Source organism: Scyliorhinus canicula, chromosome 15 (genome assembly GCF_902713615.1).
Source record: "Scyliorhinus canicula chromosome 15, sScyCan1.1, whole genome shotgun sequence".
NCBI classification, from domain to species: domain Eukaryota; kingdom Metazoa; phylum Chordata; class Chondrichthyes; order Carcharhiniformes; family Scyliorhinidae; genus Scyliorhinus; species Scyliorhinus canicula.
In genome coordinates, this window is record NC_052160.1 from 105,941,947 (window position 1) to 105,969,370 (window position 27,424).

The following is a 27,424-nucleotide window of genomic DNA, read 5'->3' on the forward strand; positions in this document are numbered from 1 at the left end:
GTTATGAGTGGAGGTGTGGGGATAGGGTGGAGGTGTGGGCTTCGGTAGGGTGCTATTTCCAATGGCCAGTAAAGATCGAGGGGCTGGATGCCTCCTTCTGCACTATAAATTCTATGACAATGACCACCCCTAACTCTGAGATTCCACCCTCTGCTCCTATTCTCTCCCACAAGGGAAATAACCTCTCAGCATCATTAGATTATTAACTTGGAAATAGACATCAAATGCTTTATGCTTACAAAACTTCATTTTCTTCCAACAATGTACAAAATCATTTTCTTTCAGTCAGAGAAAGTCTGCCTTTTCAGATTGTAATTTGTTACGTGATTGACAGCTGTTTCTGATACTGAAAAGGTCAAGTAGTGTTCTAAATTTAGAAGATGCAGCTTTGTTTGGCAGAGAAATCATTTCACCAGTCCAAATCTTTCATCAGTACACAAGCTCTTCTTGCCAGGTCATAAACAAGTTAATTATGCTGCCGATTGTACATTCCTAATGAAATGTTTTCCAGCTTTTGGATAGTCAATATCGTTCAATAGTTTGTCTACTGATGATACATGTCCTGAAATAAGTGTTACTAATTATTTATTGATTGGACACAATAAAAACGGCTTGGAAATTAAGAATTATTACTATTTGAGGACTAAAAATAATTTCACCTCGAATAAAACTAAGGAAAAACGGTGAGGACTAAATTGGATCGTGCCCAAAAATGGGTGCCGGGATTGTGATGTGTGCTTAACACACCTCCCATTATTGCAACACAGGTAGCCTGCCAACCTATGTTGAAATGAAATGAAATTAAAATCGCTTATTGTCACAAGTAGGCTTCAAATCAAGTTACTGTGAAAAGCCCTTAGTCGCCACATTCCGGCACCTACTCGGGGAGGCCGGTACGGGAATTGAACCGCGCTGCTAGCCTGTCTTGGTCTGCTTTCAAAGCCAGCGGTTTAGCCCTGTGCTAAATGTTGCAGACACGTTTGCAAGTGCACCATTTCCAGGCAGCATTAAGTGCGCTGTTCATTGGTTGTACACATCAGGAGGGGGTCCACAATCGTAACTTCCCAACACAATTAAAGCTAGCAACTTGAATCTCTTAAAGGTGAGGTGCTGTGTGGCTGAAGCAAGAGCTGGCAGTCACGGTTGAAGAGTATCTGACCTGAAAAAGAGTGAGGAATGGAACAACATAGAGCCAGTGGGCTCGAAGGTTTTCAGACGTTGCATTGGAGATCTGGGTAGTGAAGGTGGAAAGGAGCCGAGAGAGGGAGACATCATAGAACATAGAACATTACAGCACAGAACAGGCCCTTCGGCCCTTGATGTTGCGCCGACCTGTGAAACCCCTCTAAAGCCCATCTACACTATTCCCTTATCGTCCATATGCCTATCCAATGACCATTTGAATGTGTTTAGTGTTGGCGAGTCCACTACTGTTGCAGGCAGGGCATTCCATGCCCTTACTACTCTCTGTAGTAAGAGTACCTCTCTTACCTCTAAGACATCTGTCCTATATCTATCTCCCCTCAATTTAAAGCTGTCCCCTCGTGCTAGACATCATCATCCGAGGAAAAAGGCTCTCAATATCCACCCTATCTAATCCTCTGATCATCTTGTACGCCTCAATTAAGTCACCTCTTAACCTTCTTCTCTCTAACGAAAATAGCCTCAAGTCCCTCAGCCTTTCCTCGTAAGATCTTCCCTCCATACCAGGCAACATCCTTGTAAATCTCCTCTGCACCCTTTCCAATGCTTCCACATCCTTCCTATAATGCGGCGACCAGAACTGCACGCAATACTCCAAATGCGGCCGCATCAGAGTTTTGTACAATTGCAACATGACCTCATTGCTCCGAAACTCAATTCCTCTACCAATAAAAGCTGACACACCGTATGTCTTCTTAACAACCCTCTCAACTTGGGTGGCAACTTTCAGGGATCTATGGACATGGACACCGAGATCTCTCTGCTCATCCACACTACCAAGATTCTTACCATTAGCCCAGTACTCTGTCTTCCTGTTATTCCTTCCAAAATGAATCACCTCACACTTTTCTACATTAAACTCCATTTGCCACCTGTCAGCCCAGCTCTGCAGCTTATCTATGTCCCTCTGTAACTTGTAACATCCTTCTGCACTGTCCACAACTCCACCGACTTTAGTGTCATCTGCAAATTTACTCACCCATCCTTCTACGGCCTCCTCCAGGTCATTTATAAAAATGACAAACAGCAGCGGCCCCAAAACAGATCCTTGTGGTACACCACTAGTAACTGGGCACCAGACTGAACATTTTCCATCAACCACCACCTTTTGTCTTCTTCCAGCTAGCCAATTTCTGATCCAAACTGCTAAATCACCCTAAATCCCATGCCTCCGTATTTTCTGCAATAGTACCGTGGGGAACCTTATCAAATGCTTTTCTGAAATCCATATACACCACATCAACTGCTTTACCCTCATCAACCTGTTTGGTCACCTTCTCAAAGAACTCAATAAGGTTTGTGAGGCACGTCCGACCCTTCACAAAACCATGTTGACTATCTCTAATCAAATTATTCCTTTCCAGATGATTATACATCCTATCTCTTATAAACCTTTCCAAGACTTTGCCCACAACAGAAGTAAGGCTCGATGTGGGCAGGAGGCCCTCCAGACACATGGCCGAAGAGCATTAGGAACATACTGCTCTGGAAGCCAATGTTAGAATCAAGCACCCTCACAAGTGGAGTTTCTAATTAAAATCCCAACAACTTCAAATGTAGCCGCAACCACTGCTCAATTGAGATAGTGCCATAGTGCCAGGTACCCGGGTTCAATTCTGGCCTAAGGTGACTGTTATGTGCAGTTTGCACATTCTCCATGTGTCTCCGCGGGGCTCCGGTTTCCTCCCACAGTCCAAAGGATGTGCAGGTTAGGTAGATTAGCCATGATCGATGACTGGGGTTACAGGGATAGGACGCGGGGGTAGGCCTAGGTGGAGTGCACTTTCGGAGGATCGGTATAGACTCAATGGGTCAAATGGCCTCATTCTGCACTGTAAGGATTCTATGGATGTTATGGAGATGTCTGCCTAATGTCTTCGTTCCAGCATGGGAGTGTGGCCAAGTCTGCTTGCATACATGTGGACCTGGCTGTGATGCAGTATATAATGGCTAATGACAGAGCCTCTATTGCAACGCAGCAGCAGCCAACCCATCTCTGAATAGTGCAGTGGAAGCTTAGATTCAAGAAACTCAACTCTGAATCTGCCACACAAATTTTGTTTGCTGCCATGAGGTGCGTACACAAACCATGAAATCATATGATCAGCGGAAGTCCTTGTTGCCTAGTATCCCTCACTGATTTCTTGTGATACTTCAAATATAGCTAACGCATTTGGAATATGATGTGGAGTTGGACTGGCTTGAGCACAGTAAGAAGCCTTACAACACCAGGTTAAAGTCCAACAGGTTTGTTTCAAACACTAGCTTTTGGAGCACTGCTCCTTCCTCAGGTGAATCATTCACCTGAGGAAAGGGCAGTGCTTAGAAAGCTAGTGTTTGAAACAAACCTGTTGGACTTTAACCTGGTGTTGTAAGACTTCTTACTGTGCATTTGGAATGCACAGAATGAAGGCATTTTGACTCCTGTCAGGCATTGACCAGTGAGAGATGCTGCCTAAGGTCACATTCTCGCTGGAAGCAGTGGCATACCTTCCAAATTGGATGCATGGCTGAGTTAATCTGCAGAGCCCACAAAACTTTGTTTGGCACCCTCACCCTGTGGAAGCCTGGATTCCGAGCAAAGTTGAAAGCTCACCCTATCTGCTGGAAAAAGAGAATGACATTAATTTAGCTCTCTTTGAGTAGATGAACTCTGACCTTCCTTATGCAATGGTGCAAGATGTTCAGATATCTCTATCTCCAGCCTGGAAGGAGTCTGCATGAAAGTTCATGGCCATTGTCACCCTCACAGTGACTGCCAATGAGGTTGTAGTTGTGGCTGCAATAGGTGGCAGATTTTAGTGAGGACGTCTTTATTGAAGTGTAGAAATCTCACAAATTGTTTCTCGCTAATCTTCAGGTAGGAGAATTGCTCCGTGGATACTCTGGGCAGATATGGCCGACTGATGAAAGCTCTTGATCTCTCCTCCTCCTCTTCCAGCAATTTCTCCTGCTCTGTGTGCCCTCTGTCCATTCTCTAAGTCACGTCTCATTCCAAGGGGACTGTTTACGAGTGCACTCATATCTGTGAGGAACTGGTTTGTGTCGGAACTTGGAGATCAGGAAAATTCCTTTTACTACTTGCACTTGAATAAGGGGATCTTCACTGAAACCAGTCACCTGCCCCAGGCACAATCATAACGTCTGAGAAAGGGCACAAGATCATGTTGTGAGGGTGACCTTGGTCATGAACGTTCATGTACCTGCAATTTACATCTTTGTTAAGCTTTGCTACTTGAAAGAACTTTGAGAAAGCCCCTTGCTCTTCTAGAATTGTAGCAAAAGACAGGTAAAACCAAATTGCAGCTAATTAGTGATTTCAATAAATCTATCATGATGCAATAAATTAGAATCTTACATCACAGTTAAAGATATATAAGAAATTGCACAATCACACTGTTGGAACAACGTTTTTCACTAAATTCCTGCAAAGTCAGTAACATTTTAGTGAAGCACTTACAAGCTGTCAGGTATATAGACATGTAAGAATTGAATCACTGTGCTGAAAGATCCTGTCCGCTCGTTGATAATCAAACATCATTGAATGTTTACACATTCCCTCCGCTCCGTTTATATCCTGCATATGAGCCCAGTCTAGATTTCATGCTTAGGGAGAGTGGTCATGAGACAATATTAATATATACTCCCTGGAAGAGAAGTTGGCATCAGTAATTATTAGGTAGCAACATTGGTAGCCTCAGTTTTGGACTATGATAGTGCAATATATTTACCTTGATATTTTCTACTGATACATGGTGGATTACTTTGCATTGCAATGGAGACTTAAAGTTTATTGCTGGCTTTGTGTTGAATGGGTCGTTACATTTGTGGAACCTTCAGCATTGCTGCAAACCTTTTCTGGAGGCCAGTGATATGACAGTCTGTGTTATATTGTCCCAAACTGGTTGGGCTTGACAACTCTGGAGGTATTGCATAAGTGTTGTGCCAGTGTGGTGTCAAGCAAAGTTCTAAAAAAGCTACAAAATATACAGAGGACTCACATATTTACTTTTATAGCTGACATGAATTGAAAACGCAGACACTGGATGCTGTCAAATTTTAATTTCAGCCAGTTGTTAACCACCGAAGAGCAATGTGTGGAGCCACACACACCTCAAATGTTTCAGATGCAATGTTAAATTGAGGCCCCAACTGTCTGTCGGATAGATATGGAAAAATTCATGGTTATCAAGAAGCATGGTTAGTTCTCCGACTGTTCTGATCAATATTCGCCTCTTAGCCAAAACCATCAAAGAAGATTAACTGGCCAGCGAGTTGACATAAAAATGGGCCTTTTTCTGGTTAGCAGGATGTAACCAGTGCTGTGCCACAGGGATCAGTGCTGGGACCTCAATTTTTACAATTATAGGGCAGCATGGTGGCGCAGTGTGTTAGCCCTGCTGCCTCACGGCGCCGAGGTCCCAGGTTCAATCCCGGCTCTGGGTCACTGTCCGTGTGGAGTTTGCACATTCTTCCCGTGTCTGCGTGGGTTTCGCTCCCCACAACCCAAAAGATGTGCAGGGTAGGTGGATTGGCCACGCTAAATTGCCCCTTAATTGGAAAAAATTACTTGAATACTTTAAATTTCTGGGCAGCATGGTGGCGCAGCATTAGCCCTGCTGCCTTACGGCGCCGAGGTCCCAGGTTCGATCCCGGCTCTGGGTCACTGTTTGTGTGGAGTTTGCACATTCTCCCTATGTTTGCGTGGGTTTCGCCCCTACAACCCAAAGATGTGCAGGATAGGTGGATTGAACATGCTAAATTGCCCCTTAATTGGAAAATAATTAATTGGGTACACTAAATTTATTTTAAAAATTTTTTTACAATTATATAAATGACTTGGATGAAGGGACTGAAGGTGTGGTTGCTAAATTTGCTGATGACACAAAGAGAGTTGGGAAAGTAGATTGTGAAGTGGACATTAGGAGGCTACAAAGCGTCATTGATAGTTTTAGTGAGTTAGGCAAAAATCAGGCAAATGGAGTAGAATGCGGGCAAATGTCAAATCCTCCATTTTGGCAGGAGGAATCAAAAAGAAGTTTGGTGTCCAAAAGGTGCAAGATTGCAGAGCTATGAGTGCAGTGGGATCTGGGTGTTCTGGTGCATGAATCATAAAAAGCTAGTCATAGAATCACTGCAGTGAAGAAGGAGTCCATTCGGCCCATCGATTTTGCACCCACCCTCTGAAGGAGCACAGTACCTCAGCCTAGTCCAAACCCCCATCCTTTCCCATCTAGGGGCAATTTAACATAGCCAGTCCACCTAACCTGCACATCTTTGATCTGTGGGATGAAACCTGAGCACCCGGAGAAACCCACGCAGACAAGGGAAGAATGTACAAACTCCACGCAGTCACCCGAAGTCAGGATCAAACCCGGGTCCTTGGTGCTATGAGGCAGCAGTGCTAACAATTGTGTCACCATGCCACTAGTATACAGGTACAGCAAGTAATATGGAAAACAAATAGAATGTTATTGCTTATTGTGAGGGGAATTGATTACAAAGTTTGTGAGGTTATGCTTCAGTTGCACAGGGTATTGGTGAGACCACACCTGGAGTATGACATATCTGAAGGCAGGGCTTCTCAAGCTGACTCTAATAGCCCTTCTATCCCAAGGAGGACGCCAAGGGCCCTTGGGCACCACATGCAGAAGAGGAACAGTTGGTGAACAACCCAGAGGCATCAATCCAGGTGACTGCAGGAGAGTCCAGCCCATTCAAATCCCCCCTTCCTGTAATCACTTCAGCTCCAGCAGGCCGAAGAGGATGGCACTGCCACGCAACAGGACCGTCAAAGCAGGCCGGGGCTCTCCAGGTCTCAGCCCTCCAGACGATGCCCGTCAAGGTTATGACAGACAGCAAGCTGCCTCCACCTCTGCTGTGAATGTTGGGGATGCTGAAGATGTCGAGGCAGGGTTAGAAAGGTTAAGACGCTCTAGTTGGACAGCGCTGGCATGAGTGTTAAGCTCTTGTACTTAATGTACACCTCTGTAAACAAGCTCCCATGAATCGCCCCCTTTCTATTTTTCTTTGTTCTGATGAGTGATGTTCCCATTGTCCCGACCTCAAAACTGGATTTCTGCACCAGAAAGAGATAGGGTGCTCAGTGCAGGACTTGCTCCATGTGCTTTGTGCAAGATTGCCAGCACATTGGTGGTGTCCATTCACAGTGACTGAACACATCAGTCATGCCTGTTTCTTGGAGGGAATAAGGATGTCTTCCACAATGCATAGGGCTAGCGTCACTCAGTCCAGTCATTGTCCATGTGTGTTCTCTGCACCTTGGGATGCCTATCCCATCTGCCTCAGCCTCCGATGACACTGAACCTCAAGGGTACAGCTCACAAATGATGATGTCAGACCTCGAGGGGTGAAGCTTTCCCCGCTGCATTGCCATGATGTGACCCAAATCATTGAGAGAAAGTGAGCTGCACGGTGGCACAGTGGTTAGTATTACTGCCTCACAGCGCCAGGGACCTGGGTTCAATTCCGGCTTGAGGTGACAGTCTGTGTGGTGTTTGTACATTCTCCCCCTGTCTGCGTGGGTTTCTGCGTGAATGATCTCAGCTGCAATGGGATGATGATTGCTGACATATCTTTTCATTAGCTTTGCCCCTGTCAATAATCCACTTCCAAAGGACACACTGGCCACCCTGGAATTATTTGAATAGATCTGTTAGTCTACGATGACTACCCACCCATCGCATTGCTCCAGGCTTCCTTTCCCTCTATAAGGCCCTTCCATGAAGCCCATGGCCCAGCAGTAGAAGGCATCCGCAGGAACAGTGATTTTCACACTTCATAGTTTTCCCCCAAGCTCCTCCCAGTCTTCCTCCCATTATCGTGGAGTCTTCCCCTGATACCCTTTCAGTTAAAGGCTGGCCACCCTCAGACAAAGGCTGGTAATAACCGAGTCAAGCCTGGTCACATGCAAGTCAAGTCCAGTACCCTTGAGTTAAAGCTCAGTAACTACCAAATCAAGCCTCGTCACACCTGAATCAAACCTGGTGACTCCTGAGTCAAATCCTGGTATCCCCTCTCCCCTTTCAATAAACAGAACTGCACCACAAGCACTGCGCCCACCTTCAAACTCTCTTCAGAGGGGAACTTGCCATGAGCATGCCTTTCAAAGCCAGTTGTGAGTTGTGTCGTTCTAACATTACGTCGCCATGGGTAGACTTGTTGACAGCGGGGTGGAGGGAGGATATGATTCTGGTGTACGAGTCTGATAATGAGATGCAAAAGACCTTCCCAGCATTGGATGGCAGGAAACGTGGCCTGCCACTGATGGGGGAAGGGGGTAATCGCGGCGAGCTTTTGTGCCTACCTAAAACGCGACTTTCGCCTTCTCGTGATATTTTCTGCTCCATCACCGAACCTTCCCAATGCTAAAGAGAGTGGAAAATTCGGGCTAGTGTCTTTGAATATTTTTAAGGCAGAGTTCGATAGATTTTTGATTAACAAGGGGTTGAAAAGTATCGGGGGTAGGTGGGAATGTGGAGTTGAGGTTACAATCAGATCAGCAATGATTTTATTGGATGGCAGAGTAAGCCCAAGGGGGGCTGAGTGACCTAGTCTTGATCCTAATTTGTACGTTTGCATGTTATTTCATGTGGCGCTTATGTGGGACCTTGTTTGAAAATTGGCTATCACATTGATCAGTCATGACTTCTTCAAATGATAATTCATTAAATGAATTTTCAGGTCACCCTGAAAATGTGAAAAAAGCTGCATAAATTCATAAGTTCTTCCTTTGCATAAGTTCTTCCTTTGCATAAGTTCTTCCTTTTACAGAGCTCTCTCTAGAACATGAGGAAGTATGTAAGGTTTTCCACCTGCCTCACTGCTGCTTCCAGTATAATGCAACTGTCTCTCACTGATGTCGGCAGGATTACAGCTGTCTCAGATTGCTGTCTCAGACTGCGACAGACAGAAACACTGCCTCACAGTGACACTGCAGTATGGTCTCAGATTGATGCACACGGTATATAGGCAGAACTGCCTCACACTGTTACTGCAGTAAGGTCTCAAACTGACAGTCCTGTGTAAATGCAATGTACGCGTCAATGTGGCCCCAGGCTGAGGGCAGGTTGCTACAAATTCACAAAGGCTTTGTTTGGCTGATAAATTATTAGAATTGCCTGTAACTGGATATAAACAGAAAAGTCAGCTATTTGGCTGTCTGACTTGTCTGGTATGGTGAGGTAGCTCTTTGTCATGCTGAAATATGGCTTCAGTGGTCATTTAAATATAAAGAATGGTGTCACCAGTGATCGGATTTCTATGTAAGCAGAGATAGTTTGCTTGACAACACAAACCCCAGGCAGCAACTATTTGTCAGATCTGCCTCCAAAATAACATGATTGATGTTTCTCGACAGGCATGCTTGACCGGTCAAATGAATAGAAAATTTCACATTTTTCTTACAGGCTGGCAGATCGTCTGAGTGAATATGTGGAGCTTCTATTTTTATTGACCAGTTGGATGCATCTCTGAAAGCTGCAAAGGATTAAATACTCTTGTCCCCTCCTATTCTTCTTTGATTCTTCCTTTGTCTGCCAGCAGTGAATTTCCTTTACAGTCTGTAAGAAGGTAAGTGGTTTCAGGTACGACTTAGAAATGACAAAGATATAGAATCTTAGATATCAAGTGATCACATGCTTTTAGTTCAAGGATATTTGTTTAACCAGCTGGGTGCTTAATGTCTATTTTTTTTGTGTGCGCGTGTATATATTTTATATACTATCCTAAGGCTGAGTTATATTTCAAAAAATGTTTACAATATATCTAAAGAATGAGTTAAATTGCAGCTATTAAGATTGGTATGTGTCAAGCATGATAGAAGACCAGTACACCGGGGTTAAGATTTAACAGAGCACTTCTTCAGGTCACACCCTCCAAATCACAGAGGAATTCAGTGCATGTGTGCACCGACAGACAGCTAACTATTACTGTTAGAAGCGAGCAGCTAGGGGCATTCACTTTCCATCAATATAAACATTTAGGGTGCCATTCAAATGTAAAATTCCTAAGTCTGGGCTCCTTCTTCAGTTTCTCCTCCCAGTTCATGCTGCCACTTTTGTCCCTCCTCAATCTAGAATGGCACACTTTTCCTCAAGCCTCTATCTACATCGTGCTGGTGCTAATTGCCCCCTCTTTTCCTAATCTAAGTTGGCACTCTTCACCTCTTTGCTGAACAGGATGACACTGACACTAAGGCTTGTTCTGCCTTATCCTTAAGCTTTTATGTAGGTTCATATAGGTCGTCCTCCCTTCCTCCTGATTCACACCGATACCCTCCTCCACCCTGCCCTTTATGTCCTGTTGAAACTCTCCACCCCAGTTGGGAAATGCTACCCAGAAGTACCGTCATAGTGAGAGGATTTGAGTATAGGGATAGGAGTAGGAATATGGGACGGGATTCTCCGACCGCCCGCCGGGTCGGAGAATCGCCGGGGGCCGGCGTGAATCCAGCCCCCGCCGGCCGCCCGATTCTCCGGCACCGGAGATTCAGCAGGGGCGGGAATCGCGCCGCGCCGGTTGGCGGGACCACCCCCCAGCGATTCTCCGGCGCACTATGGGCCGAAGTCCCGCTGCTGTAATGCCGGTCCCGCCGGCATGAATTAAGCCACCTCCCTTACCGGCGGGCCCCGGGGTCCTGGGCGGGGTGGGGGTGCAGGGAGATCTGGCTCCGGGGGGTGCCCCCACGGTGGCCTGGCCCGCGATCGGGGCCCACCGATCCGCGGGTGGGCCTGTGCCGTGGGGGCACTCTTTCCCCTCCGCGTCGGCCATCAACTTCAGCGATGGCCGACGTGGAGGTGACCCCCCCCGCGCATGCGTGGGGATGACGTCAGCAGTCGCTGACGGTCCCGCGCATGCGCAGACTTCTGCCAGCTGGCAGAGTCCCTTCGGCCTCGGCTGGCGTGGCGCCAAAGGCCTTCCACGCCAGCCGGTGGGGCGCAAACCACTCCGGCGTGGGCCTAGCCTCGAAAGGTGAGGGCTTGGCCCCTAAAGGTGCGGAGGATTCCGCACCTTTGGGGCGGCCCGACGCCGCAGTGGTTCACGCCACTCCATCCCGCCGGGACCCCCCGCCCCGCCGGGGAGGGGAGAATCCCGCCCATGATTAGAGACATTTTAATACAATTGTATAGGGCATTGGTGAGGCCACACCTGGAGCATTGTGTGCAGTTTTGGTGTCATCTGAGGAAGGATGTTCTTGCAATGGGAGGGGTGCAGCGAAGGTTTACCAGGCTGATTCCTGAGATGGCGGGACTGTCATATGAGGAGAGACTAAATCGGCTAGGATTATATTCACTGGAGTTTAGAAGAATGAGGGGATCTATCGAAATTTATACAATTCTAACAGGATTAGACAGGGTATTCAGAAAGAATGTACCCGATGGTGGTGGGTCCAGATCTAGGGGTCATGATTTGATAATAAGGGGGTAAACCTTTTATGACTAAGGTGAGGAGAAATTTCTTCACCCAGAGAATCTGTGGAATTCACGACCACAAAAAGTAGTTGAGGCAAAAACATTGTGTAATTTCAAGAAGGAATTAGATCTCGCTCTCGCGATAAGGGGGAAAGGCAGGATCGGCGTATTGAACTCGATGATCAGCAATGATCATAATGAATGGTGGAGCAGGCTAAAAGGGCCGAATGCACTCCTACTGCTTCTATATAACATATGTTAAGTACAGTATCCAGTTCCTGTTGGATGTTTATGTTGTCTTATAATGAGGGGAATTCTGCAGTGGGTAGAAATTTCTGATCTTACAGGGAGAACGCCTGCAGTACCATGAGGTAGGAACCAGAGCTGACAATCAGGGAATAGGCTCGAAATAAAGCAGAAACAGAGCAAGAAACTAGTCCCAATTTTCACGTGCATACAAATACAGAGGGCTGGGTATTGACTTCAAGATATTAATTTACTATGTGATGTTAAGCTTCAAAGTCTTAACTTCTTGAACTCCAATTTTATTGTGTTCTACAATCACTTCTCCTTGAACAACACACAGCCACCTGTATCCTCTTTATACATATGTGAAGTCTATCAAACAAGACGTCTGGTGGTCTATTAAAAAATTAAATTTCAATTCTAATTTAAGCACTGAGAAACACCGGGTGGGATTCACGACAGCGTCAACTTGGCCTCAGGAGCAGCAACTCTGACCCCTACAGGGGGCCAGCACGGCACTCGAGCGACCCACACCGCTCCAGCTCCCGATCCCGTGTCAGATGGGCGATCCAGGTCTACGCATGTGCATTGGGGCCAGCACCAATGCGCACATGCGCAGTGACTCCCTTCTCTGCGCCGACCCTGATGCAACATGGCGTAGGGATACAGGGGCTGGCGCAGAACAAAAGAGGCCCCCAGCCCGAGAGGCCGGCCCGCCGATTGGTAGACCCCGATCGCGGGCCAGGCCACAGTGGAGGCCCCCCTGGGGTCGGACACCCCCCCCCCCCCCCCACCCACCCCGGCTCCCACCACCACCAGGCTGCCCCCAGATGCATCCAAGCCGAGGTCACGCCGGGCAAGAGCAGGTGTGGACTGCGCCGGCAGGACTCGGCGTTTTTAGCGTGGCCACTCGGCCCATCCCGGGCCGAGAATCGCCGGCGGGGTGGGGGGGGGGGGGGGGCTGCTCTACCGGCGCTACGCCGGCGCCAATGGCGCTGATTCTCCGCGCTACTGGCGGACTGCGCTATTCTCCGGCCTGCCCCGTGGTGAAAGAATCCCGCCCACCAATTTTTTCCTAACATGTAAAATATGCAGAACATACAAATCCATAAAATCCCGACAGTGCAGTAGGAGGCCATTTGGCCCATCGAGTCTGCACCAACCCTCTGAAAGAGCACTTTACCAAGGCTCATTCCCAAGTCCTATCCCCGTAACCCCACATATTGATCATGGCCAATTCACCTAACATGCACATCTTTGGACGGTGGGAGAAAACCAGAGCACCCGGAGGAAACCCTCGCAGACTCATGGAGAACGTTCAAACGCCACACAGTCACGCAAGACCGTAATCAAACACGGGTCCCTGGTGCAGTGAGCAACAATGCTAACCAATGCCACCATGCCACCCCAATATGTGTATCTATTCCAAGAAATGAATTATTGTCAGCTTAAAAAGTCTTCTTTTGTCTAACACACATTGACATCAGCGTTGCAACTACAAGAAGCCCTAAATGAATAGTAGGTTCTCCAGAAAGGGAGGGAGGGAGAGAACATTTCCTGTTCAACTTATTCATTCTGAGCAGTTAGGTTCAGAGCAGTACCTTCTCTAGGGTAATTAGGGAAGGGCAAAACCTGTCTTGCAATACTCAGAATCGATGAACGGTCAAAAAATATTGGGAGCTCAAGAATAGGGAAGGGGAAAGTTACGTTTTATAAAAGGCGTTTTACACTAAACCATACAAGTGTATGTTTCTAAACAGGCTGAAACATCCAGATTAATATTACAAAGTTGGATAAGTTTGAAATAATGATTTAAAGCACTATGATTTTTGAAATAATTTGGTATCTCTTCCTACTATTCAACTGAGCAACAAAGCATTCATGTTAGATGAAAGCCTTTCTACCAAAGTACATGTATTGGAACAATAGAGAATGCAAAATGTTTGAAAGGGCAACCTCAAGAGTCAATATTTTATTGTGCAAGAAAGGAAAGATAACATGGTTTTTTTTCATTAAAATATCATGAATGGAGAAGTATTTTGCCTGATTTTCCCAGTTATTTGAAGTAATCACCCTTCATCATATTTAGGTAAAAGTAGAAGCAAATTAATTGTACACAAATTATACAAAGTAAGTTCATACATTGAGCCAGTGTCTAAGTTGGCTTGATGGTTCGCATTGGATCAGATTAATGGCAACAGCATGGGGTTTGATCCCTATTTTGCAGGGGTAGACTCAGGACCTGCCACCTACCCATAGAAAATAGCACCCTACTTTGCCGTAAGAAGATGAATATGCTCATAAAAACGTGTGTCCTGACACTCTAAACACTTTCTATTCATTTTTCAACCTTAAATGTGGTCACACCCCATCACACTTGTAATTATCTGTGATAGTTGGAGGTGCTACTATAATAGGATCTTTCTTTAGCTCTTAATCATGTCTTCTCTCTTATTTGTCCACCGTGACTCTGCAATTACTTTTATAGAATCATAGAATTTACAGTGCAGAAGGAGGCCATTGGGCCCAGAGAGTCTGTACCAGCTCTTGGAAAGAGCACCCTACGTCAGCCCACGCCTCCAGCCTATCCCCATAACTCAGTAACCCCAACTAACCTTTTTGGACACTAAGGGAAATTTATCACGGCCAATCCACCTAACCTGCACATTTTTGGACTGTGGGAGGAAACTGGAGCACCCGGAGGAAACCCATGCAGACACGGGGAGAACATGCAGACTCCGTACAGACAGTGACCCAAGCCGGGAATCGAACATGGGACCCTGGAGCTGTGAAGCAGCTGTGCTAACCATTGTGCAACCGTGCTGCCCCCAATAACTTTGAAAACTGCCTGGCGTGGTTTCCTTCTCTCTTGGAGGAGGCACTCTCCAGAGAAAGGCCAGGGCAGGACATCGGGTCATTGCACTTGTTTGACCTGACAGAGGCTAAATAGCTATGTAGGTTCTGCTCGCAGAAGGATCCCTGCACTAAAAGAGACAAAGAGAGAAAGTGAATACGAAGGCAACTGAATATACAAGAGGGAAAGGGAAGCCATAAATGGACACATTGTGGATCATATCATTGGAGCTTGTCCAGTTATAGTCAACAATGACTATCAGATGCTAAAGCTGTAAACCAGCCTCAGCAATGTGTTGATCCATATCTCCCAGTCTTAACATTTCATTTACTTGGTTAGGTTGCAGCCTTAATTATTTCACGAGCAGAAATTTATACCTTCCATGAGTGTACACCATTCAATCTCACCAGTACAGCACATATGGGCTGAGATTCTCTGACCCGGCGCCGGGTCAGAGAATCCCCAGGGGGACGTGAGAATCGTGCCCCGACACCCCGACGCCGGTTTCTCCAATTTCCGGTGCCGATTCTCGAGCGCCCTTGGGATTCCCGCCGCGCTAGTTGGGGACCGTTGACAGTGCCCCCCCCCCCGGAGATTCTCCGGGCCCCGATTGGCCAAGTGGCCGGCGAGTTTGCCGATTCCTGCCGGCGTGGGTTATTCAGGTCCCACACGATGGGACCTGGAAGGTGCGTTTGCGGAGGCCGTTCTGGAGGGGAGCGCAAGGGGGATCCAACCCTGGGGGGGGGGGGGGGGGGGCACCGTGGCCTGGCCGGCGATCAGGGCCTACCGGCCGGCAGACAATACTTCCCAGGGACCGGTGCAGAGAAGGGAACCCCCGCGCATGCGCGGAAATACGCCCACCGTAGCGCGCATGCGTGGAAATACGACGGCCGTTCCACACAAGCGTGAACTCGTGCCAACCGTTCCGCACCTGCTGGAGCTGTGGGGACCACACCGGCGGCAACCTAGCCCCCTAGGAAGGGGAGAATGCCTCACTTTCAGGGACCGTTGACGCCGGAGTGGTTGACGCTGCTTTTCACGCCGGCGTGGGAACATAGCCCCATTATTCAAGAATCCCACCCATTTTTTCAATTCAGAATCAGACCTTGTGTAAGCAACACATGATAATATAAGTTATGGTGATATATACTGTTTAAATAAAAGTAAATTCGCCATAGTCCCAGATGACCAAAGGCTGTTTTCCTCTTTGAGGGGGAGAGCTGACTGGTGGTGATTTAATCTGAGGATCACCAGACCTCAGACGAGGGAGAAGGTTGAGAAGGCGGGGCCTTACAGTGGACCCATTAACAATGGAGTTACAATCTTATGAGTTATTTTTCAATTTATCTCCACAATGACAGCTCTATAGCTGTTCAGGTTGAGCTCTAGCAGGATCTCTGCATGTGTGCATTGTTCTTATTGTATTTGCAATAAATAAAAAAGTTAGCATCTGATGGCAAACAAACAACAGCAAAGTTATTCTGAATTTGGGTAACTTTATACACAGCAACAGATTGGTAGCTTACAAACACCATTTTTCAGTCTGGTAGATCTTTTCAGTCTGGAACTGACCTGTTTCATTGCAACATGAACCTGGTACTTATTAATATTAAAGGAACAGACAAACATTCTCAAACTGACCCATCATTACTTTCTACATGTGCAGACATTAGAATGCTGTAAAGAAGTGGGTCGTCATAAAAATCAGCAAACATTTTGTAATTCACTTAAAAACTTATTGATCTTGACAATATGATCCAAATCGTTAATTTTCCACACTGGCAACAGATTTAGGGTGATCTAAAACAGTGAATGATAACAGTCTGAATAATACCATGCAGAACACATGGAAAATAATCTGCAGCTATTTTTTTTTATTTTTACGCATTGCGTGGCTGGGAAAACTACACAAAAGCTTCTTGAAGAATTTTAGTCACAGCAAGGTGAATGGAAATTGGCGTTCGGTGCTGAGGAAAACATTTTGTTGTTTCCTCCAGCATAAAAAAATACAAATTGTTTTCATGGAAGAGTGGAAGAATGTCAAATGAACTGCCATGGATTATAAAGATCTCTCTTGTTTCAATGCTTATTGTAAAGAAGCTCAGGAAATGTTTTCATGAAGTATATAAAAAGGATTTGACGCTACATGATCCACAAAGACAAGTTCTCTCAACCACACGTGCTTTTAAGTAACAGATACATAGGTAGTTTGTTGTACAGCCTGAAATTAAACAGAATTAAACACCACAGAAGGAGACCATTCCACCCATTGCATTTGTGTTGGCTCATTTGAAAAACAATCCAGTTAGTCCCACTCACGAGGTCTTTCCACAATTTTCTCCTTCAAGTATTTGTGGCCTTTGTTACAAATCCTCAGGCACTGGGAAGTGTTTATCTTTATTTACTCTATCTAAACAAGTCAATAAAAACCTCCATCAAATCCCCTCTCTGCCTTCTATTCTCTAAGGAGAACAACTCCAGTTTATCCAGTCTGCTCACATAACTTTAATCCCTCATCCCTGGAACCATTTGGGTAAATCTCTTTGGTAACCTGTCCAGAGCCTTCATGTTCTTCCCGAAATCTGGTACCAGGCTGGTTACTGAACTAATTATCATATAAATGTAGCAACATTTCCTGCCTTTTGTATACTGTGCATAAAAGTTCATCTTTCCATGGCATGGATTTTACCGCCCCCTACTGGACATGTTTTTGGTTGTGGGGGGCACATAAAGTATGACGGGTGGGCAGCCCATTACTTTCCCGTCCACTTCCCACCCAGTCTGCATAATGCGGTAGGTGGGCGGGTGCAAAGGTTGACAGCATGTCTGCAATTTTTGATCAAATCATTAATGTATAATTGAGCATTAACAAGCCAATTAACTGAAATATTACATTGTATGTCATAATACAGTTGCAGTGGGAAAGTAGTCAAGAGTCTTCAGGCTGTTTTTCGAATAGTTCATTTGAATAGGTGGGCAGGGAGGGGTGGCACCCCATTTGAGCTGGGTGCCTTGCGTTCACTGAGACCAACCACTAAGACGATATTGACCACTTTGTGCCACCCTGCCCTGCCTCCAAAACCCACCCCTTTGCCTCCCTTCCAAGGCTCCCAGATCCGTTTCTGCCTCAAAACCTCAGGAGTTACCGTAGTCCGGAATCCATTGCTCTTCTCCCGGAGGGCCGATTGAACTCACAGGACATCCACAGCTGAGTTCTGGCACTGCCCAAACTGCTGGTCAATCAGATTGAAAGGTGGAAGTCCCACACTCAGTTTGTTTAGGCCACCAACAGCCTGACACCGGTGTCCGGCGGTGCCCCCCGTCCCACCCCTCACAACACAAATCCTCCCCCACCCGCTGACAAGTAGGGGCATCCTCCGCCCCAACAACACGGAATCGCTGGGTCACCATCAAACCCCCCCCCCCTCCCCGGTACGCTTGAGGGTGACTCGACCCCCACACTGATCCCCGCCAGACCCCCTGAATGCATAATTAATGACGTCAGGGCTGGAAGATATGGCATGGCTTCCCTTCGCCCTCCTCAACGGAAAACACTCCCCCTTCCGTCTCCGCCACAGAGAATTCCGTCTATTGTTTCCAGAGCCATCCCACCATTAACATTGTACTTCTCCCCTTTTTGCACTACATTTGCAATCCTTGTGTCCTTTGGCACCACCCCTGTGACAGAAGACTGTGGCCAGCCCCACCACAATATCTACCTCTATTTTCCTCAGTCACCTCGGATGCATCCTATGCAGTCTAGGTGATATTCTCTTCATCACAAAGTGATGTTTATCTATCCTGTGAGTGTAGTTTCATTAAATGCAATATGATAAACAGAAATGTCTTAAAGTGAGGAACTAAAATGTTGGTGAAGTGATACAAAGAATAATTCATTTTCATTTCCTCCATCGATCCATTTTTCCCTCATCACTGTCTCCCCTCCCCCCAACCCCACCCGACTAGGACCATCTGCTCCCTGTTCCAAGTCGTCCTTTGACACACTGCTTACCTCTGTTCTGTCAATAACATTCTGATCTCTTAATGCGCCACTGTCAGCACCTTTCTACATCATCATCACCACCTTTTACATTCTCTTTGTCTTTTTGTCCATGACATCTTTGTCAATCTCCACCTACCGCTGGCCCTCTGTCCAGCACCCCACCCCCGCAGCAGTATAAATCTCACCCTATTTCCAGTTCACTCCAGCTTTGACAAAGAGTCATCCAAACTCAAAATGTTAGCTTGTTCTCATTCCACAGATGCTGTTAGACTCGCTGAAATTGTCTCGCATTTTCTGCTTTTGTTTCAGCTTCCAGCATCCAAAGTATTTTGCTTTTATTTTATGAAAGAATAAGTGTTAGGTGTGAGGTGGGATCTTGCACACTTCATGCCCCCAATAAGAAAATGCTGCTACCAGCTACAATTGTTTTGCTTCATTAATGGAAAGTTTTCAGTGTAAGACAAGGTGCCATGGTTTGTTTTGCCAGCATCATGCATCAATTGATATCATGGTTAGGGCTGTCAATCATCCATGGGCGATGAGGTAAGGTGTGGGCATGTTTTGAAAATAATGCTATTGGATGGCGTGTCAGTCTCCTGATGCCTCAAAGACATGCTGCAATTTTCAAAGGAAGAGCAGACTTGGGGAGAGCCGGCAATTCATACTCTTCAAATTAACTGGCTGAAGAGGGGCAGGATGACATTTTCAAATGTGAGAATGGGAAGAGCGAACTGTCCGGGTTATGTTAGTTCAGAGATGTCAGGGCCACAATGAGGAGACATTATTTCTTGTTGTTGCTGATTTAAATACTTGAAACAAAAGGGAAAGTCAAACTGAGGTGTTCATGCAGTGGCACAAAGCTGCCATCGCTTCAGCAGAGCAGATGAATAATCTAGCGAGATACTGTTTTGTCACTTGTACGAGGGAACTGGTTTAGGTGAGTTGGCTGGACAGCTGGTTCATGATGCAGAGCGAGATTCAATTCCAGTGCCGGCTGAGGTTATTCAACCTTGTCCCTGGCCTGAGGATTGATGACCTTCAAGTTAAATCATCATCAGTCAGTTCTCCCCCACAGAGTGGAAAGCAGTCTATGGTCTTCTAGGACTGTGCCGACTTTAAAATAAAGTACTATGAGGCCTTTGCTCTCCTGCCTGCACCATTCTGCAATGGCTATGGTTTGCCTTTGAGAACCAGCCTCCAGGACCAGACCCCACATCCAGCCCAATTAGGGTTTTGTATATTGTGGTAAACCACTGTTGCACCTATATTAGGTGATATATGGTAGGACCTGTACAACAGGTAGTCCCTGCCTGCTGGCTCTGCCCAGTAGGCGGAGTATAAATGTGCGTTTCATCCATGCTGCAGCCATTTTCGCCAGCTGCTGTGGGAGGCCACACATCTTAGAGCAATAAATTGATGCACAATCAATTGCACAAAGGCGAGAGTTGGATACAACTGAGGCTTTATTGCCCTAAGATGTGTGGCATCCCACAGCAGCTGGGGAAATGGCTGCAGCATGGATGACACGCACATTTATACTTCGCCTACTGGGCGGAGCCAGCAGGCAGGGACTACCGACGTACCTGTAGTTCAGGTCCTACCATACATCACCTTATATAGGTGCAACAGTGGTTTACCACATATATCAAAATATTGTCACTGTGACATTGATGTGGTGCAGGATTGGGGCCCAGAAATTACCTGTGCTTCAGATTCCTGAATCCACATTGAAAATCCAGTCCCATGTGTTGGTGGAATGAAATCCTTCAGAAAGTGGCCTGCTGTGACCAGTTACCTTGCATTCTGTAGCAGTGAACTGAATGATGACAACTGGAAGTGTATATGTGAAGGGTAAGTCTTGCCTCACAAATTTGATTGAATTCTTTGAGGCGGTAACTAAGTGTGCAGATGAACGAAGAGCAGTTGATGTCGTATACATGGATTTTAGTAAGGCGTTTGATAAGGTTCCCTATGGTCAGTTTATGAAGAAAGTAAGGAGGTGTGGAATAGAGGGAAATTTGGTCAATTGGATAAGTAACTGGCTATCACACAGAAGACAGAGGGTGGTGGGGGATGGAAAATTTTCAGACTGGAGACCAGTTATCAGCGATGTACCACAGGGATTAGTGCTGGGTCCTCTGCTATTTGTGATTTTTATCAATTACTTGGAGGAGGGGGCTGAAGGGTGGGTCAGTAAATTTGCTGGTGACGCCAAGATTGGAGTAGTGGATGAGGTGGAGGACTGTTGTAGGCTGCAAAGAGACATTTATAGGATGCAGAGCTAGGCCGTAAAATGGCAGATGGAGTTTAACCCTGATAAGTGCGAGGTGATTCATTTTGGTAGAAAAAATTTGAATGCGAATTACAGGGTCAATGGCAGGGTTCTGAGGAATGTGGAGGAACAGAGAGATCTTGGGGTTCATGTACACAGATCTGTGAAGGTTGCCACTCAAGTGGATAGAGCATTGAAGAAGGCCTATAATGTGTTAGCATTTATTAACAGGGGGCTTGAATTCACGAGTCGCGGGGTTATGCTGCAACTGTACGTGACCCTGGTGAGTCCACATTTGGAGTATTGTGTGCAGTTCTGGTCACCTCACTATAGGAAGGATGTGGAAGCATTGGAAAGGGTGCAAAGGAGATTTACCATGATGCTGCCTGGTTTGCAGGATAGGTCTAATGAGGAAAGGTTGAGGGAGCTAGGGATTTTCTCTTTGGAGCGGAGGAGGATGAGAGGCAACTTAATAGAGGTTTATAAGATGATGAGGGGGATAGATGGAGTGGTCGTTCAGAGTCTATTTCCTCAGGTGGAAGTAGCTGTTACAAGGGGGCATAACTATAAGGTTCAGGGTGGGAGATATAGGAGGGATGTCCGAGGTAGGTTCTTTAATCAGAGAGTGGTTAGGGTGTGGAATGGACTGCCTGCTGTGATAGTGGAGTTGGACACTTTAGGAACTTTCAAGCGGTTATTAGATAGGGGCTGGTTTAGCACACTGGGCTAAATCGCTGGCTTTTAAAGCAGACCAAGGCAGGCCAGCAGCACGGTTCAATTCCGGAACCAGCCTCCCCGAACAGGCGCCGGAATGTGGCGACTAGGGGCTTTTCACAGTAACTTCATTGAAGCCTACTCGTGACAATAAGCGATTTTCATTTTCATTTCATTTTCACATGGAGCACACCAGAATTACAGGGAGTGGGATAGCTTGATCTTGGTTTCGGACAATGCTCGGCACAACATCGAGGGCTGAAGGGCCTGTTCTGTGCTGTACTGTTCTATGTTCTATGTATCATCTCTTCAAATTTCAAGACAAAACACTTATGGTTCTCCTGTTATAAGCCTTTTATTAATCCATTATGCTATCCTCTTCTCGCTGAATGACATTCAGTTTGTGATTTTGTCAAATATCAATAGTGAAGTAATGATGAATGTGTTGATGACTGTAACTCAGGCAGGAGCACTCATCTCTATGCTAGGCTAAAGACCTCAAAAGACCTTGGGCTGGATTCTCTGCCAGTAGTGGAATTCTTGATGTAGTAAAGAATCCAGTGCCTGACAAAAAATGCTCTGTCACCCACTGGCGACGGCAGTGAGGTTCATGCCCTGCGCCAGCGGGAGGATGCAAATCACTCAAATTATCCCAGGGCCGGGCAATATATTATCCAAGCCTGTGGGAACCTCAGGTCATCTGGGCCAGGATCCACGTGGGTGAGGATTGGTGCACGTATTGCCCAGCGTGGCCCTGGCACAATGAACCTTGCAGTGGGCCAAGGGGATAACTCTTTTGGAGATGTGTTCCTCAAAGTCCATCTGTGGGACACCCTCCACAATGTAAATCCTGCCCATCCAACTTCTACCAGACCCCCACCACTGACCCTCATCAGAGAAACCCACTCATAAGAGAGATCCCACCAGAAACTTTCCCATATGAATTACCCCCACTAGAGACCATCTCATAAGAGAATACCAGAGACCACCCCATTGCAGAGACCCCTATCAGAGACCGTCCCATTGCAGAGACGCCTACCTGGAAGCCCCCCCATTACAGAGACATCTTTCTGGAAGCTCCCAATTCAGAGTCCCCTGCCTGGAAGCTGGAAAGCAGTCGAAACAAACTCAACTGTGCAATACACCTACTGGCTCAGGCAGAGGAAGCACCAATTGTAAATTCCAAGAAAGGGAAAACCACATCAGCTGTGTTTAAACCCCCTCAGATCTTTGATCTGCTTGGCTTTTATTCATATCAGTGTGAAATTGATTTTAATATGCTGTGACTGACAGCTTGCACACCCAGCTGTCTGGATTGTTTAATCTCATTCCCCTTCACACTTGAGTGGATTTCAAGTAGTCAGCTGTAAACTAACCGCAACGTTTATAAACGTTAGCTATGATTGACAGCTCTTGGACCAAATAAAAGACAGTTAAGTGCTCTCACTACCATTTTTTCTCTGCAGAAAGTGGTGTGGGTGGAATTGTGTTTCGGGGGAAGGGGGACCTGCTGCCTAGCTATCCGGCCACCCGCTCAAAATGGCAGCCCGATAGCGGGATCCACAGTGGAATCCCTCGTAAGCCCCACCACGCGTAAATTTGCATGGCAGGGGATAGTGAATCCCAGCATGAATGCAAATTAGAGGCATCTCTGGTGGGCAGATTCCAGTCCTTATATATATTCTTACTATTAACAGATACTATGTAATAGAAAACAACAGCCAGCCCTGGTAAGTTGAGATTTTAGTTACTTTTTATGTGCACGATAGTAATCAGGCTTGTAAAGTTTACCACAATGATAAAGTTCTGGGAACTCAGATGACTTAATTACTTCCAAACAATGTATTCAAAATGGGCTGTTTAAAATCAGTCATACACATCCAGTAAAAATGTTTTCACTTGATTTTGTGTACCATATTCGATAACTATGCTCTGCTTATTTTGCTAAAGTTGGTGGTAGAAATCCATTACTTCTTGTATTTCACAAGTTAAAATGAAAAGATATGTTAAAAGGAAAATGTAAAACTCAGGGAAGAACAGTGTACAGATGACCTCCGCTCAGGAATATTTCTGCCTTTATTTGCTATGTTGTTTGAAGTTTAAATATAATTGCAGCTGGTTCTGAAGGATTAGTAACATAAGCAACTGGACAATGTGATATCACATTAAATCTCCAAGTTCCAAAATGCTATAATTCCCCGCTGGTCCACTGTATTGATGTATTATCCCCTTCAAATATAAAGATAGTGCTTCTTGTCAAACAGTGATAGCAATACTGTACAAGGGTCTTGCAAAGCTTGGACTTTGAGGACCTGGGCATTATGCACTTTTACTACATGTGAAATCATATAAAGCCCAATCTTAAACCTCTTTCTGTGCCTGATAGACTGACACGCTGACTGACTTTGGTGTGTGGAATTTGTGAGAGGTCAGATATGCTGGAAACAGTTGAATATTATACTGAAATTAAGATGAGCTACAAACTGAAACCCAAAGCGGTCTCAATTTCACCAAACCTCAGAATTGTTACAGTGGAGACGGAGGCCATTTGGCCCATCCTGTCTGCACCGCCTTGCCAAATGAGCATCATGGCTTAGAACCATAGAATCATAGAATTTGCAGTGCAAGAGGAGACCATTTGGCCCATCGTGTCTGCACTGGCCCTTGGAAAGGGCACACTACCTAAGCCCACACCTCTACCCTATTCCCGCAATCCAGGAACCCCACCTAACCTCTTAAATCTAAGGGCAATTTAGCATGGTCAATCCACCTAGCCTGCACACCTTTGGACTGTGGGAGGAAACCGGAGCACCGGGAGGAAACCCACGCAGATCAAGGAGAATGTGCAAACTCCACAGTCAGTGACCGAAGCAGGAATCGAACCTGGGACCACTTTGCTACCGTGCCGCCCTTTATATCACACTCCTGCCTTTTCCCCATACCCCTGCAAATTTTTCTATTCAAGGAACCATTTAATATCTTCTTGAATGCCCCGATGGAACCTGCCTCCACCACACTGGCAGACAGTGCATTTCAGAACCGAATCACTCACTGTGGGAAAAAGGTTTGTCTCACATGACATTTGCTTCATTTGCAAATCAAATTAAATCTTTGCCCTCTCGATCATGATCCTTTCAGAAGGGGGATCAGTTTCTTCCTATCTACTCTGACCAACCCTGACATGATTTTGAACATCTCTATTATGAACATCTGACTTATTTGAATTCATTGTAAACAACTGGAATTTGAGTCCAGTTCAAATATGGCTGCCCATTTAACAACAATGACAATGTGCATTCAGGATGGTAGAATTCATTGCTCTTCACAAACCTTTGAGTTGCAACATGTAACTCCATTGGTGACAAACTTATTCTTCAAAGTGAGATTCCATGCTGAAGAATTTTTTTTAAAAATTCATTCACAGGATGTGGCATTTCTAGTTAGGCCAGCACTTGATACTCACCCCTAATTATTCTTGAGAAGGTGAGGGTGAGCCACCTTTTTGAACTGCTTATGGTCCATGATATTCCAATGGTGCTGTTTAGCAGGAAGCTCAAGGATTTTAGACCCAACATCAACGAAGAAAGGACAAGTTAGAATGAAGTGTGACATGAAGGGTGATTTGGAAATGGTGGTGTTCCCATGCAGCTGTTGCCCCAATATTTCTAGGTGTAGATGCCATGGGTTTTTGGGGGGGGGGGGGGGGGGGGGGGGGGGGGGGGCGGAGGGGTGTTGTGAAGCCTTGCTGAGGTTTGTAAAATAGGACTAAGTCATCACGGATTCCTCAAGGGGTGGTCATGCCTGACAAATCTGTTAGAATCTTTTGAGGAGGTAATGAGGAAGTTAGACAAAGGAGAACCAGTGGACGTGATCTATTTATATTTCCAGACGGCATTTGAAAAGGTGCCGAGCAGGAGGCTGCTAAATAAGATAGAAGCCCATGGTGTTGGGGGCAAGGTACTGGCATGGAAAGAGATTGGCTGACTGGCAGAACGCAGAGAGTCTGGATAAAGGAATCTTGTTCAGGATGGCAGCCTGTGACTAATGATGTTCGGCAGGGGTCAGTGTTGGGACTGCAACTATTTACGATATACAATAACGATCTGGAAGATGGAACTGAGGGCATTGTTGCCAAGTTTGCAGATGATACAAAGATATGTAGAGGGACAGCTTGTGTTGAGGAAGCAGGGAGGCTGCAGAAACACTTAAACAAGCTAAGTGAGTGGGCAAAGAAGTTGCAGATAGAATACAATGTGGGACAGTGTGAGGTTGTGCATTTTGGTTGGAAGCATAGAGGCGTAGACTAATTTCTAAATAGGAAAAGGCCTTGGAAATCAGAAGCACAAAGGGACTTAAGAGTCCTAGTTCAGAATTCTCTTAAGGTTAGGGTTAGGGTTAGGGTTAGTTCCGTTGGCAGTTAGGAAAGAAAATGCAATGTTAACATTCATGTCAAGAGGGCTAGAATACAAGAGCAGGGATGTATTGTTGAGGCTGTATAAGGCTCTGTCAGATGCCATTTGGAATATTTTGAGCAGTTTTGGGCCTGTTATCTAAGGAAGAATGTGCTGGCCTTAGAGATGAGAGACATATTAAAGAACGAAGAACAATACAGCACAGGAACAGGCACTTTGGCCCTCCAAGCCTGTACTGGTCATGTTACCAACATTTTCCAAAACCCTCAGCACTTCCTTCTATACCCATCCTATCCATGTGTTTGTCAAGATGCCTTTTGGACACCGTTCATGTGTCTGATTCCACAACCTCCCCTGGCAATGCGTTCCAGGCACTCGCCACCCTCTGCGTAAAAAAACTGCCTTGCGCATCTCCTCTAACCTTTGCCCCAAGGTCCTTAAACCTATACTGAGGAGGTAATAATGGGGAATGTAGAGACGACGGAGACACTGAACTAATATTTTGCCCCTGTCTTCACGGTGGAGGATAATAAAAAATGTCCAAAAACTGCAAAAGAATCTGGTGCATAACCATCACTAGACAGAAGGTATTGAGTAAACTAATCCGATTAAAGACTGATAGGTCTCCAGCTTCTGATGGCCTGAACCCTAGGGTATTAAATGAGCAGCCATGATTGAACGGCGGAGCAGACTCGATGGGCCGAGTGGCCTAATTCTGCTCCTATGTCTATGGTCTTATTATCTTGCTGAGTTGCTGTAATTGTTCTTTGTTTTACAAGTTGAAATTTCTCAGCACTGAGTTTTCTCTCAGTGCCTATCACCCTACATCTGATTTCCCCAAACATTCAGTTTTCAGTTGCCCATTTGATAACCAGGAAATGTTCAAATGGCATTTGCGCAGTTTTAGTGTGAGAAAAAAAATTGATCATCCTTTGCCACTTCAGAGATATATAACAAAAAACAACGCATTTGGACATCAGGGAGGTGAACTCCTGCGATAACTGGTCAAGGAGCTATACACAGCTGGCAGTGCAACATCACTATAACTTTGCCAGTGCTTGTGTTATCACAGTGCCGTTTATTCGAATTTGGCAACCGAACTGATCTGAATGTTCACACCTTCAAAATAGAAACATAATTCCATTCATCCTCTGTGGAAAGTCACCACCAGCATTTCCCACAGAGTTGTGTTATGAATTGCTCTAAACCAGCTTGTGTTGCATATTAAGTTATATCTTAATCTTTGGCTGTGATATTTGTGTAGCTCTAATTCTGCTTACGTAGCCC

The 27,424-nt window shown here is 45.9% G+C and overlaps 1 protein-coding gene across 4 annotated transcripts in view; it reads left to right on the forward strand.

The window, feature by feature from the left end:
* Positions 1–9,632: 9,632 nt before the first annotated feature.
* LOC119978620 (troponin I, slow skeletal muscle-like) overlaps positions 9,633–27,424 on the forward strand; it is a 40,643-nt gene continuing 22,851 nt past the window's right edge. The window contains exons 1-2 of one of the 4 annotated variants that reach the window (XM_038820400.1): positions 9,679–9,795; positions 23,423–23,455. The gene's annotated coding sequence lies outside the window, so the exon portion shown is untranslated. Of the gene's footprint in view, positions 9,810–23,422; positions 23,456–27,424 lie in introns of all 4 variants that reach the window. The other 3 variants (XM_038820402.1, XM_038820399.1, XM_038820401.1) reach the window with 3 other exon arrangements.